The 15,093-nt window shown below is 47.9% G+C and overlaps 1 protein-coding gene across 2 annotated transcripts in view; it reads right to left on the bottom strand.

Annotated features, from left to right (window-relative positions):
- ZC3H7B (zinc finger CCCH-type containing 7B) overlaps positions 1–10,714 on the bottom strand; it is a 46,747-nt gene extending 36,033 nt beyond the window's left edge. For both annotated transcript variants that reach the window (XM_080939647.1, XM_080939646.1), the window contains exon 1: positions 10,500–10,714. The gene's annotated coding sequence lies outside the window, so the exon portion shown is untranslated. The remainder of the gene's footprint in view (positions 1–10,499) is intronic.
- Between the last annotated feature and the right edge of the window lie 4,379 nt (positions 10,715–15,093).

Consider the following 15,093-nt stretch of genomic DNA (forward strand, 5'->3'; position numbering starts at 1 on the left):
CTGTCTGAAACAAAAGGCTCTGTCCAAGAGAATCATTTGTGTCCACAATCATCTCAAAAGTAGGATTTATCGTCCCATTGTTCACAGAACAATAAGGCTTAGACTGGTTGGGGGCTGGCCCAAGGCCACAGCGTTACTGAGGAAGGCCAAACTGCTGGCACCACCCCAGGCCCCACCGAGAAAGTAGGTTAAGAAGGGAGTGTGAAACATTGTCCACGGGCCTTGGCAGCCTGCAGGTTGCTTTTTTTAAAAAAACTGGCCATCTATTTATTTATTGATTGATTGATTGATTGATTGATTGAGACAGGATTTCTCTATGTACTCCAAGATGGCCTGGAGCTCACTATGTAAACCAGGCTGGCCTTGAACTCACAGACACCTCCCCAAGTGGTGGAGTTAAAGGAATGTGCCGCCTGGCATGATAACTTACTATGCTTTTACTACTTTTTCTTTTTAAATTATTTTGAGGTATGTGTGTCAGGCGGAAGGCAGCAGATCTGGCCCTGGAGTCACCTGAATGACCTATTTGCTTTGAACCAAACGGGTCCTCTGGAAAATCAGCGGTGCTTTTGACCACCGAGGTATCTCCAGCACCTGATGACGTTTTAATAGCTGTCATTTAAGCTTAAGAAGAAAATAAAGTAAGAGCAGCAGAAGGTCACCCTGAGAAACTGTAAAGTGATCACTGGTGGTGGTGCACGACTTCAATCCCAGCACTTGGGAGGCAGAGGCAGGTGGATCTCTGAGTTCAAGGCCAGCCTGGTCTACAGAGTGAGTTCCAGGACAGCCAGGGCTACATAGAAAAACCCTGTCTCAATAAATAAATAAATAAATAAAGAAAGAAAGAAAGAAAGAAAGAAAGAAAGAAAGAAAGAACATAAGTTGCCCAGAAGTCACCATTCAGAGTGACCCCAATGCCAGTGTCTTCCTGTGCCCTGAGCAGTAGGGCTGTTTATGGCCCCTGCTAGCGGAAGGATTTCCGACCTATTGTAGCACACCACCTACTCTGCTGCCCTGTGGCAACAGGAAGGCAGGATATGACAGTGGCCGTCGGCCCTGGGATTAAATCCCATCACTGTCTCACGCTGCTTTGAGGAGCAGTTTAATCTGTAAGATGGAGCTGGTGGGAGCCCCACCTGGCAGGACTCTCTCGTCTGTCCCAGAGCAGGTCAGAATATAGCTCCTGCTGTACTGGATGCTTCGGTCAACACTGACTTTGCAGTTTTTGACAAGGCCACTCTTTTTTGGTAAGAGCCACGACCAGCTTGCTATTTTTATTTGTCACATAAACAGAGTTCACCTGAAAGGTACTGTCCTGTCACCAGTACTGGGACACAGTTAATAACCCCCTGACCTCATAGATCTTTTTTTATAAAAAGCTTTACTCATTTTACTTTATGTGTGACTTTTGAAATGCTTACATGTATGTGCACCACATGCAGGCTTGTTGGGTCCCCCAGAACTGGGGTTATGGATGGTTGTGAGCTATCATATGGATGATGAGACTCGAACCCAGGTCCTCTGCAAGAGCAGTATGTGCTCTTAACCACTGAGTCATCTCTCCAGCCCCCAGCCCTCAGAGATCTTCACGATGGGTGAGCAGGCAGAAAAACAGGTAGCACATTGGTTTGGGGAGATGGCTCAGTACATAAAAAAGGCATAAGGACCTGAGCCTGATTCTCAGAACCCACATTTAAAAGCTGGTCACAGGGCTGGAGAGTTTCACAGAGACTCGCTACGCTTGTAAAGAACCGGGCTCAATCCCAGCACCGTATGGTGGCTCACAACAGTCAGTAAGTCCCAGGGGATCTGATGCATGCACGTGATACACTTATATACACACAAGCAAAGCATTCACACACATAAAATAAATTAAGAATTTAAAAAGGCTGAGCACAGAGATGTGTACTTATAATCCTAGAGCTGGGAAGGCAGACGCAGTTGAGTTCCTGGAGTTCGCTGGCCACTCACTCCAGCTTCCTAGGTGAGCTCCAGGACAATAAGATGAGGGGCTCTCAGGGGCTAGAGAGATGGCTCAGCGGTTAGGAGCACTGACTACTCTTCTGGAGGTCCTGAGTTCAATTCCCAGCGACTACATAGTGGCTCACAAACATCTGTAATGGGATCTGATGTCCTCTTCTGGTGTGTCTGAAAACAGCAACAGTGTACTCATAAAATCAATAAAAATCTTTAAAAAAAAAGAAAAAGAAAAAAGAAAAGCCTGCCATCAGTAGACGGATGGTTCCTGAGGACGGACACATGAACATGCCCACATATGAACACACGCTAGCACACAGATGTATATCTATAAACACATGAACACATATACTCACATAACAGGTCGGTGTTAAATGCACATAACAAGGCAGGCAGAGGCAAGAGTGAGGAACAAGTAGGAAATACGGTAGGTGATGGAGTTTAGAACCTTCAGAGGACGTTGCATCTGAGACACGGAAGGACAGAGGACTAGTGTGTACCCAGCTGAAGGCAGAGAACAGCAACAGACCAGGAACAAGCTATGTGGGTTCAAGGAACACAAGGGGCAAATAAGGTGTGGGGGCGGGGTCAGGCTGCAGCTTGACCAGAGAGCTACAAATCCCACCGGACAGACAGGACCACGTTGTGCCTGTATCCAGACAAGTCTAGGTTTCCAGCACAAGTGACAGGGCCTCACTTAAAGGGCTGCAGGAAAGATGAATAGCAAGATTTCAAGAACACAAGGAGGCTTAGTACAGGCTTGATTAAGGCCGAGAATGGAGAAGATTCAGGAACATTCTGGAGATTGCTAAGCACACTGCCTCACACTGGGTGATCTTTACAGCTTTTGACATCCATCTCTGAATCCTCACGCCAAACAGGGGGCAAATGATCCTGGAGCCGCGCGAAGGAAGACAGAGGTCAAGAACGGTGACACACTTGTGTGTGTCTGCCGCTGGAGTTAGCAATGGAAGGCAGGACTCAGTGCTCCACCCTGCTCTGTGTCCCTCCACCTGTGGGGGGACAGCACCTCATGGGATGAAACCAGAAAACAGCCACTCCAGGGTGACTTCTGAAACCCCCAGGAGGGTTGGTCCCAGCCTGGACCCTCATCGTGGCTCACAGGCAGGGACTGGCTCCTTCCTGACACTGGTACTTCAGAGCCTCAATCTGACAGGAGGATACAGCTGTTGACTTCAGGGAACCAGACACACTGCTGATCCCTTTCAGAGCCCAAGAGCCACTGGAGGTAGAGGAAAACCAGACTGCATCCATTTTCTTCTGAAAGTCAGGGCGTGTCTTTTGAAGAATTACTGTTAGTGACAGGAAATCAGCCCCTGCTGTAAATAACCTTATAGACTAAATAAATGTTGGTGATAGAAAATGTTACCTGCCAGACAGATTCAAAATTAAGTGGGCTGGGCAGTGAGGAGGCTGAAACAGGAGTACCAAGAATTTGAGGCCAACCTGGGCTACACTGTAAGTCTAGGCCAGCCTGGGCTATAGTATGTGATCCTGCCTTAAAAAAAAAAAAAAAAAAAAAAAAAAAAAAAAAAAGATTTGGGCTGGAGATTGGAGATTGGGGAGTGCTCAACGGCAGTGAGAGGCTCTGGGGTACATTCTTAGATACCTCCCAAAATAAAAGGAAGAGACTAAGTAATCCAATGGCATCTTGTATATGGCAGTTACAGACTTCAGGCTCTCAAAGGGTGTGATGTACACCCTTCTTGTGTGTATCTTGACTGTCTTCCAAAAAGTCCCAGGATCCTTCTGTTTCCTGTTCCTCCAGGGCTGAGATTACAGGGATGCATAACAGCACCAACCTTGTAGATGTGTGTAGGGATTTAGTAATCTCTACAGTTGCTGTGGAGTGGCCTCACTAATAGCACACCGTGGTTACTCCCCTGCACTTCAGCATTTGTGTTTGGAGGAAGGCGTTAGAAGTCCCCTATCTCCACCCCACCAGCTTCTCCACTCACCCTTTATGGTCCCTACTGTAGACAGACCCAGTGTGCTTTGCAGACTTGTTTTAAACAGAGCCATCTAAACTCTGTACCTGGCTTTTCTATTATCAATAAAATATGGATAATCTAAAGACATACTCATAGGATGATTTGGGGGGATTAAATAAACTCACAAACTGGGTTTGGCCACAGGGGCATTACTGGGTGGTACTGCTAAATTAGTAAACGTTTTTTTAAAATTTTGTTTATTTTATGTATGTGAGTACATTGCAGCTGTTTTCAGATGCACAAGAAGAGGGCATTTGGTCCCATAACAAATGGTTGTGAGTCACCATGTGGTTGCTGGGAATTGGAACTCTGGACCTTTGGAAGAGCAATCAGTGGTCTTAACCACTGAGCCATCTCTCCAGCCCCTTAGTAAATGTTTTCAAAGTCCCTCTGGCTTCTTCTTTTTTTTTTTTAAGATTTGTTTTATTTGGGGGTTGGAGGTTGGTGGACCACTGGCTGCTCTCTCAAAGGACCCAAGTTTGATTCTCAGCACCATGTGGCAGCTCACAACCATCTGCAACTCCAGTTCTGAGGGACCCAGTGCCCTCACACAGACATGCACGCAGGCAAAACACCAACACATGTTAAAAGTCAGTCAATAAATAAACCTTCAAAGGACTAATTTTATTCTTAATTATGAGCAGGTCTGTGTGAGGGCTGTGTGTGAACACAGGTCTTTGTGGGAGCCAGAAAAGCACTGGATCCCGGAGCTGGAGTTACCGGGAGTTGCCAGCAATTGATGTAAATGCTGGGATTTGAACTTGGGTCCCTTGGAAGAGCAATATATGTTCTTGACGACCAAACCATCTCTCTCTGACCCACTTACAAACAAACTAACAAGCAAAAAAAAAAACCAGAGTCACTCTCTCTGTAGACCAGGATGAGCCTACTTCTGCCTCCAAATACTGGGATTAAATGAGAAATTTTGTCATGCCTAGTTCTCTTTCTCTCCTCCCCTCCCTCCCTTTCTCTTTCCCTCTTTAAAACAAAGTCTCTGTGTATCCCCAACTGTCCTGGAACTCTCTCTGTAGGCCAGTCTGGTCTTGAACTCAGGAGATTTTCTGCCTCTCAAGTACTGGGGCTAAAGGTATGTGCCACCACTGCCCTGGCTCTTTTTCTCTATTTTTTTTTAAAGTTTTATTTTATATTATGAGTATAAGTATCTGTCTATGTGTGGATAGGTGCTCCTAAGTGCTGGTGCCCATGGAGGCCAGACTGGAATTATGAACCTCCCAACATGGGTGGTGGGATCTAAACTTGGGTCCTCTGAGAGGGCAGGAGGGGATCTAAGAAGTTAAACCATCTCCTAGGCCCCGACTTTCTAGCTCTCTCATTACCTCTCAGGGATTACTATCAAACACCAGCAAACCACAGGACTCACTGGGAACATGCTGGCACATGCCTGCAACCCCAGTCAGGGTCAGAGGGTCACTGGGAAACTGACGCCAACTTGGTCTCTATAGTCAGGTTCAGGCAGGGCTATTTAGTGAAGCCCCCTCACACACTCAGAATTCACAAAATAAATAATAGTAATCGTCATAAAAATAAAATTTTAAATTCAAAACATTCTCAGCGGTCATTTCCAGAAACTCAAGTGCAGACCATCAAAGGGCCTGTGGAAACAGAGCCAGACTTCACAGTGGCTCACAGCTGTCCCTACACTGTGGCTGCACCAGGTGACTCATTCCTCAGGCGTTACCTGTCCCTGCTTCCGTCCATCTGTCTCTGCTCGGAATGGCCTCTCTGGCCTTTCTTATCCCATCTTTCAAGCATTCACATAGAAATTCTTCTAGAAAGACCTTCCACCCCAGGCGAAATAAGCCTGCCTCCTCCACCCTGGGGGATAATTCAATTTGACAACATGATGGCTCAATGTGTCCTCCTGGCACGTCCGCCACGGCTGGAAGCTGAGGCGGGATCAGAGCCAGTTCCTGTCCATGGGAAGCTCAGGCTAATGGTCCCTATCTGTCTTGAGACCAAGCTCCAAGCTCTCTCAGGGTGATAATCGAGGCCCCTAAAGGTCCCCAAGGAATAAAATTGCTCAGATTTCCACACTCAGGACTATGCACTCTCTCCAGTCCTGCTGCCTTTTCTGTGGGACTGGGAACTCAGACACCTCAGGACAACTCTGATCTCGAAGCACCTGCTAACTTTTCCCTTGTGAGCCCTATGGCTAGGGCACTTGCCAATTCCTACTTTGCTGGTCTTTATTTTTGCTTCCATGATGGTGCAGATGAAGGTTACGACAGTGGGCAGCACATTCGATAGAAGAGTCAGAGAGGCCTGGGTTCAAGTTCAGTAAGGTAACTCTGGGGTGGCCACAGAAAATCTTGAGTTGTCCATCTTCTTTAGTAAGATGCAGCCACAGGTGCCCACCCTTCACAAACTACAATGATAAAGTGTAAGTCAAAAAGTAAGGTTTAGAGCCGGGCGGTGGCAGCACATGCCTTTAATCCCAGCACTTGGGAGGCAGAGGCAGGTGGATCTCTGTGAGTTCGAGGCCAGCCAGGTCTACAGAGTGAGTTCTAGGACAACCAGAGCGACACAGAGAGAAACCCCGCCTTGAAAGAAACAAAACAATAAATAAATTTTTAAAAATATTAAAGAAAAATTTAAGGGCAGACGATGTCAGTCTCCATGCAGAGAAATAACAGAAGCTAACCCAAGCCTTCCTTCTATGTCCTCCACCTTGGCTGAGCTTCCCACTCTTTCATCCCAAGCTCTAGCTCCTACAGAAAACTTTCTTCCACACTTCCAGGTGCCATCTTGCCTCCTCTTAGTGTACTAACTGCAGAACTCTTTCTTTTCTTCTGACATTCTCAGTTTCAGGTTTTTTATTTGTTTAAGATTTATTTATTTACTTTATGTATGTGAATACACTGTCGCTGTCTTCAGACACACCAAAAGAGGGCATCAGTACCATTACAGATGGTTGAACTCAGGACCTCTGGAAGTGCTCCTAACCGCTGAGCCATCTCTTCAGTCCCCCCCAACCCCCCCCCACCGTTTCAGTTTTAAAAGACTAATTGTGTGTGTGCACATATGCACACGTGTATGGATGGCCACACCTGTGTGCGACACAAACCCCAGAGCCCCAGAAGAGAGTATGTGTCTGTCCAGCTGTTCATTTGAGGCAGGGTCTCTCCCTGAACCTGGCTCTTCATCGGCTAGGTTCTTAAGCACAGAACCAACCGTCTCTCCACTGAATTTCCCTTTCAGTTTCCAGCCAGACTACCAGGAGCTCAAACCTGGACCTGCCTCACAGCAGCTTACCAGAGGGGCTTTTAAAGACTTGCTAGGTTGCACAGGACTCTGGGAAAGGATGAATATTCAGAGACAGGAAACTACTCAGAAGCCCTGTGGATATTTCCAATTCTCTAAGGCTTTACCTTCTTCATCTGAAAAAGGATTGGAAAACGCCTACCCCCTGACAGGCAAGATGGCTCAGTATGTAAAAGGGCTTGCCACCAAGTCTGACAACCTGAGTTTGAGCCCTCAGACTCACACAGTAGGAGGGAACGGACTCAGTGTACTCGCCATGATACATGCACCGTTCCTCCCTGTAAGTCCATGGGTATACAATTTGAATCTTTTAAATTTGTGGCTGTTTTGCTTTCATGTATATATTTGTGTACCATGTGTGTGCCTGGTACCTTCAGAGGCCAGAAGAGGTTTTAGATCCCCCGAAAGGGGAAATAAGGACTGCTGTGGATCACCAACAGGGTGCTGGGACTGGAACCTCAATACTCCAGAAGAGCAACAATGCTCTTAACCTCCAAGCCATCTCTCCAGCACAATATAGTAAAACAAAACAAAAAACTAAAGCCAAAGGCAAAGTCTACTTGATATATTGCCAGGATGGACAGATGAGCCTACATTTGTAAAAGGCATTTTGTTATAAACGAACTTAAGAAGCATTAAGCACCATTCATACACACATACGTCTGTCTTTCTGTCTTTCTTTTTTTCTTTCTTTCTTTTGATTGGTGGTTCTGTTTTGAGAAAGTTTCTCTGCGTAGCCCTGGCTGTTCTGGAACTTACTCTGTAGACAAGCCTGGCCTCAAACTCAGAGATCTGCCCGTCTCAGCGTCTGCCTTACAAGTGCTAGGATTAAAGGTGTAGACCACGCTTAGCTAAGGTCGTACTTTGTAACTGTGTATTTGTGGTTGTAGGCACACAAGAACGAGTGCAGGTAGAGGCAGAAAGGGTGTCAGATCCTCTGGAGCTGAAGTTACAGGCAGTTGTGAACCGCATGACATGGGTGCTCAGAACTCAACTCAGTACCTAAACACTGAGCCATCCCATAGCTACCCCCCCACACACACCCCCCCCCTTAAGACAGGGTTTCAAGTCAGGTGGATCTCTGAATTCAAGGTCAGCCTGGTCTACAAATAGAGTTCCAGCACAGCCAAAGCTACACAGAAAAACCCTAACATGAGAAACTAAAAACAAAACAAAAACCACAAGATCTCACTATGTAACCCAGAGTAGCCTGGAAGTCACAGCTCTCCCGAGTGCGGGGACCATGGGTACGCAAGCACACAGACGCACACATACAAAATGCCATGCACGTATTACCATTTTAAAGGTCTCAAACCCACTGATGATTGTACTGTCCCATACATAAGACCCAAGAGACAAGTTCATCCCATTGAACTCAACAGCCAAAATAAATAAACTCAACAAGCCACTTTCTGAACTGTCCTACCTAAAACTGGTTAGAGTTCACACCAACAATTAAACAGACGTCACGGCAACCTCGGAACCATAAATCCACTCTCTCATCCTCAGATCTCCCTTCTGGAAATAGAGCTTTGGAGTCAGATAACTAGGTAGGAGTCCTAGCTCTCTTGAGTAAATTTCCAGCAAGATACCCAATTCTCTAATCTGGAAAACAAGGATGGCTAAATGTCTACCTGGCCTAACTGCCATGCCGGTCAGAAGAGCCCACATACGTCCAGCTCAGGACACACACACACACACACACACACACACACACACACACACACCTTCTAGAACCCGCTTCACTCAGGTTTGGGCCTAGCATCGCATCTACCTTGAACATCTACCTTGCAGCAGACTTCTATGGGACAAAGAAGATGGAAGACATCAGGGAGGGTATGGTTGTATCTATAGTGGGGAAGTCTTGGTAGTAGAGGGAAAGATTCTGCTGGAATTTCATGTCCAACATAGTTGCTAAATGTACTATAATTATCGCGTTTGTGTAAAAATTCAAGGATCTGCATTCTGCTATTTTCATCAAACTGGATGAACTGCAGGCACTCTGGAAGATGCAAAGAAGCTGGGGGTTCTGATTTTTGTGCCCAAGCACCTAAGTCTTGAATAACAACCGAAAGAGAAAAAAAAAAAAGCAATCCCCTATCTCTTTGCAGTGGTCCCCCAAGATCTCCGACTTGAAGCCCCAGCCTCTCCAGCCCCTCTAGCCCCCAGTCTTCCCCATCAATGTACTGTTGGCACCCCAGCCATCCGGCTCTGTCAAGAATGAACTCTTTCTACATACTCCCACTCCTGCGGTGTGTGGGGGGAGGGAGGCTTTGTCTCTGCAAAGGACCCTCAACCCAGGAACTTTACAAACACCTGAACCTGCGGGTTTCTAAAACAGAAAGAAAAAGAGTTATGGATTGCAGAGGGGACCTTCTGTCCGCTGAGAGCATTGGGAGTGGGGTCGGCTCTGCTTCCCCAGGGCCCCCAGCCCTGCCAGGGAGCCCCTCAATCGCTACAATCCCGGTACCCATCAGTCTCCGTGAATCCCCTGCCTGGTTACTGCCCACCCGGGAGGCCTCTGAGCCCAGTGACGGATGCCACGACCGGAAATGCCCTCCTGCTCAGCCGACCCAGACCGCGCCCCCCTTTCCTGCCGCCCCCTCCCCCAGGGCTGGGCCCGCAGGCCCCGGATCCCCGGACTCGCGTGGCCGCTGTAACCGACTGTGGCGACCCATCAGCCGGCCATTGTCCCCGGCCCTCGCCGCGGCCCCTCCACCTCTAGGCACTGCGGATTCAAAGCGAATACAAAAGGAAAGGGGGACCCTAACTGCCAATCCTCGGACCACCCACCTCCTTGCAGTGGGATCCGCAAAACATCCACGCACCCCCAAAGCTCCAGACCCAAGGGAGACTGCCCCACCACCACGGAAGAAAAATCCCAAGACATCCCCTGGGGGCTTCAGTGGAGACCCAATCTCCCAGGCGGCAGGTGCCCGGCCACACAATAACTTTGAAACTTTGGGGCAAGGGGACGGGAATCTGCAGAGATTCCCCCACCCCACCCCCCAAAAAAAACAGTTCGTGGTAATGGAGGTGCTATTGCTTTATTCTTGCAAAGCCGCCTTTCCAGGTGGCCTGGCCCGGCCTTCCCGCGCCTCCTCCGCGCGCGGCCCTGCCCGGCCCTGCCCTGGCGCCCCAGCCTCGCGCGCCCCAACCTTGCGCGCCGCCGGGGACGCGGTGGCCCGGCCTCTGCCCCGCGGGGCTCCGCCGCACCAAAGCACTCACCTCGGCCGGGCTGCGCTCCCCGCGGGCCTGCGCCGAGCCCGATAAATGGTATGCTATGACTAGAGGTATGATTACGTTATTATTATTAGTAATAATAAGAGTAAATGCTATTTAATTACGGGCGGCCGCATCCTGCTCCCGGCGCCGCCGCCCGGGCAGCTCGGTCCATGTGGCTCCGGAGCGCTTTACTTTCATTTCCAGCCCCCTCGGCCGGCCGCTCGCGGCAGCACCCGCGGGAGGCTCCGTCTCCCTGCAGCTCTCCCTCCTCGGGTCCTAGAGAGCGCAGCTCCTCCTCGCCCTGCTCGCGCCCGGGGTGGGCGGCGCGGGCTGCGCACCTGGGGGGGGTTGGAGGGGGAGTCGGGAAGCCCCCCTTCCCGGTGGACGGTTCATGCCTGGAATTCACCTTGATTTTCTTTTTAAAAACTGCCCTTTCTTTTCTGGGATTTCCTTCTGGCTGTTCTGCATTTCTGCATTCCTTCTGGATGCTGGACCGACCTCTGCTTCCCCCCCCCCCCCCCCCGACTCCCACAAATGCTTTCCAGGTATTTGATGAAAGATGGTATCTCCAAGCACCGGGTCCTGTTGTTCTCTTTTCTTTGATAAGGACCTCAATCAGGATCTCCTTTGGCTGGGGTTTCATGTATAGAAAGTTAAAGGGGGAGGTGGGGAATCAATGACACTTGTTTAAGAAAGACTGGCTGATTTTATTCAAGGAAGGGCCATCATGGTGGGTTTAGGGAACCACTGCAGTGGGGTTTTCTGTGGTGCTGAGACACTGGGTTCAGCCCTGAATTCAGCTTGAACCGGGAATTTATAGGGTAAGGTGCAAGGCAGAGTCAGCAGACAGAAAACTTAAGGTAAAACATGATTTCTGCTAATCCCTCCCAACAGGGTTCTAAGTGTTTTGGAAGTCGGATTTTTATTTTATGTGTACAGGTGTTTTGGCTGCAGGTATGCACCGGCAACGTGTGTGTCCCCAGTGCCTAGCAAAGGCCATAGGAGTGGGTCGGAGTTCCTGACACTGGAGTCACAGCCCGTTATGAGCGCAGTGTGGGTGCTGGGAATGTAACTTGGGTCCTCTGGAAGAACCGCTCTTAATGGTTGAGCCATCTCTTGAAGGTAGATCAGGTACTGGAACACCGCCTTGGGGCATAATGAAGGAGGAGGATCCTGAGTGGATATTGGTGGTACTCCCATATGGGAGGTAACAGATTCTAGTTAAGCCAACTTAGCAGGATGCTTGCTAAGATTTGGACAATTGGGCCAAGCTTGGAGAAGCACACCTTCAATACCAGCACTTGGGAGGCAGAGGCAAGCCTGGTTCACATAGCCAGAGCAGTCAACTACATAGACACTATCTTTTAAAAAAAAAAAAAAAAAAAAAGATGATAAACTAAAATAAAAAAAATTAAGTAAAACGAAATTCAAACAATCCAGAGATAAATATGCAAGCCCAAAGGTTTGGGCCTATTTGGAAAGTTCAAAAGAGCCTAAGTAGAATTCTATCATAGAAAGCCATTTTGTTGGGGGATTTTTAAGGATTTAAGGTTGCTAAAAGGACCAAGATAAAAGAGAGACTAAACAAACAGGTTATCTGCAGTGTCCACGCTGCAGCCTCAGAACTGCTGCTAATAGACAGGAGTCTGGATTTGAATCCAGATCTTTTGACTCCACAGTAAGAACCTGCTCTGTTGATTCCTAAAGTACCCGACCCCAGGATGCAGTTTCTCTCTTTCCTCCTCTCCATTTTATGCACATGCATGTGTATATATATTTAATGTATTGCAAATCAGCTGCGAGCCTGGCAGACTTCATCTTTACAAATGTTATCTCAACAGACACTTGTGCCAGACATACCCCTGGGAGCTACGGTTTAAATATGTTACGGCAGGTGCTCAAGAGGGACAGGAATTTAGGGCTGTGTTTATTTATTCAATTCACAAAAGAATCCTGGGACACAGGTTTTAGCATGCCCATTTTGTAGATGTGTAACTAAAGCTCGAGATTAAACTGTCGAAGGGGGAAGGCATGACTCCAGAATCTGTGTGTTCTGCATGGCCTCTGGTAGTTTTCAAAGCACATTGGAAAGGAAACAAATGCTCATATGCTTGTTTTTCTTTCCTTCTTTCTTTTGTACCCCCCCCCCCCACCTATGGTGTTGTTGTTGGAGACAGGGTTTCTCTGTGTAGCCCTGGCTGCCTGGGAACACACTCTCTAGAACAGGCTGGCCTCGAACTCACTGCCTCTGCCTCCCAAGTGCTACGATCAAAGATGTCCATCACAATGGCCCAGCTTCTTTTCTTTTTTTTAAGACAGGGTTTCTCTATGTAGCTCTGGCTGTCCTGGAACTTGTTCTTGAACTCACAGAGATCCGGTTGTCTCTGCCTCCCAAAGAATTAAAGGTGTGTTACCCAGCCCTGCCTGCTCCCCCACTTTCAAAAGTCCTTCCGCTCTAACCAGTGTGACCACTTCCTCCCTCCTCACTACCTTGTGGGGGAGCAAAGTGCCTGGGAAGAGGAGAAGGGGCAATGTCAGAAGCAGAACCAGGGTGCAGTGGTCTCATTGGTCACTGGTGTTCGTTGAAAACAAGCATTGGGTTGCTTGGGATAGACTCAATATTACAGGCTCAAGGAAGAGGCAGTCTGAGGGTGGCAACTTTAGTGTCCGTTTGGTAGGCGGGGCTTTCTGGGTGAGGTGGTGAGAATCACTTGGCTAACAGAAATATTTAAGGTTTCTTGTTCTGCCCTTGTTTACTAGCTGGCACACACACACACATCCCAAAGCACACCAAGTAATCACGGAGTACTAGTTACTTCATATCCAAAATCTAGATTTAAACAAAACAAAACAAAACAAAGCTGAATGAGCTAGACAGTGTGCTACACCTGTTATGTTTAGAGACAGGAAGCAAGAGAACCAGGCATTTAAGGCCAGCCTCAACTAGCCCAAATTCTAGCCCATAATAATAAAGACTGAACAATGCCAGTTCCCAAGCCTCCTGTGCAATTTATGTTGAAGTATTACTGACAGCTTACTATATCAGGCACCATTGCTAATAGCACTCATTTCAGGGATAAGGCTACAGAAGCCAGTTGGATTACTACATCCTGCCTCAGATGAATTGGCTGGCGAGAGGCCTGAAGATTCTGTCATCCCAAGCTGCTGGGGAAATACCAGATATCCTTCAAAGACGAATGTCTGTCAATTAAGGAAGATTTGGCTGGATGCTGGCTTCCAAAGTTTCCAATATGACATCAGTTTGTTAAGCTGGACTGTCAGAGACACCCCAACCGGCGGTGGGGTGCTGTGAAGATAAGTACCAAGAATCTCACACCTATTGATTGGTTTTAGAGGAGTCCTGATGTTCCCCTGTGAGCCTACATGTCCTCACATCAAAGCTTAGAGAGCATTGACAACCACTACCTATTTATTGGGAGCAAAGATAAATATATACCAAATCTATATGTTTGTTTGTTTGTTTGTTTAATGTGCATTGCTGTCTTGTCTGCATGTATGTCTGCCTGAGGGTGTCAGATCCCCATGGAACTGTGTGTGTGGGGGGAGGGGTGTCAGATCCCCTGGAACTGTCTGTGTGTGTGTGAGGGTGTCAGATCCCCTGGAACTGGAATTATAGACAGTTGTGAGCTGTCATATGGGTGCTGGGAATTGAACCCAGATCCTTTGGAAGAACAGCCTATGCTCTTAACTGCTGAGCCACCTTTCCAGCTTCAATATATTAAGTCTCTACCATCTTAAAAGTTCTATGTGGTAAGGGATGATTTTCACCTACTGTTAGGGTCCAAAAATTGCCAGAGAATGATACTCTACACTGAAATCCTATGCAAAAGCAAACAGCATTTATTCAGCTGGATGCTGAATTCCTGGATGCAAAGGGCTCCCTATTTGGGAATAGAGACACCTAGTGGGCTCATAGGTCCAGCTTTTATTGTCAGGAGAATTCCAGGGATGAGTATGTGCCCTTGTACCTTGATTTGTTAGCTCTATCTCTAGGGGTCTGACTAATTCTACAGTTGGTTAACGCCCTGGAGACCTCCCAGGGGGTTGCTTATTTATTCTAGCTGCCCATCCTTACTTCAGGCCAGATGTCAACGTTATCCTCGGATTGGTTGCCCACGGCTGGGGGTGGGTTCCTGGATGCTAGTTCTCATTTCTGGGAAACAGAGACGTGTAGCCTGGTCTCCCTAACTGTCAGAGTGCAGCCTGTCATGGAGTCAGCTTGGCTCTGGCTGACTCGGTCCTCTCACTCCTTTTTGGTGAGGGACAAACAGAAGCAGTTAGAGGTTGGGTCAAGGTCACACATCTAAGTCACTCGCAGACTTGTTACCTGCCCCAGGAGCCATGACCACAGTACCATGGTAAGGATCATCTTACTTATGCATCTGTCACCCAAGGACTTGTCACATGACTGAGTCATTAGACATGGGAATTCAAGGCTTGCTCTTGAGAAATTGATAAATGTATCATTCATGTATCCTTTCAGTGAGCACCTTCTGTGCCAGGCTTAGACACTGTTGTTTCCAGAGAAAGCCCCAGCACAAGGCAACCCTAGTTAGCAACCTTAGTTGAAGTTCCT

The sequence above is a fragment of the Micromys minutus genome (assembly GCF_963924665.1).
Source record: "Micromys minutus genome assembly, chromosome: 27".
NCBI lineage: Eukaryota > Metazoa > Chordata > Mammalia > Rodentia > Muridae > Micromys > Micromys minutus.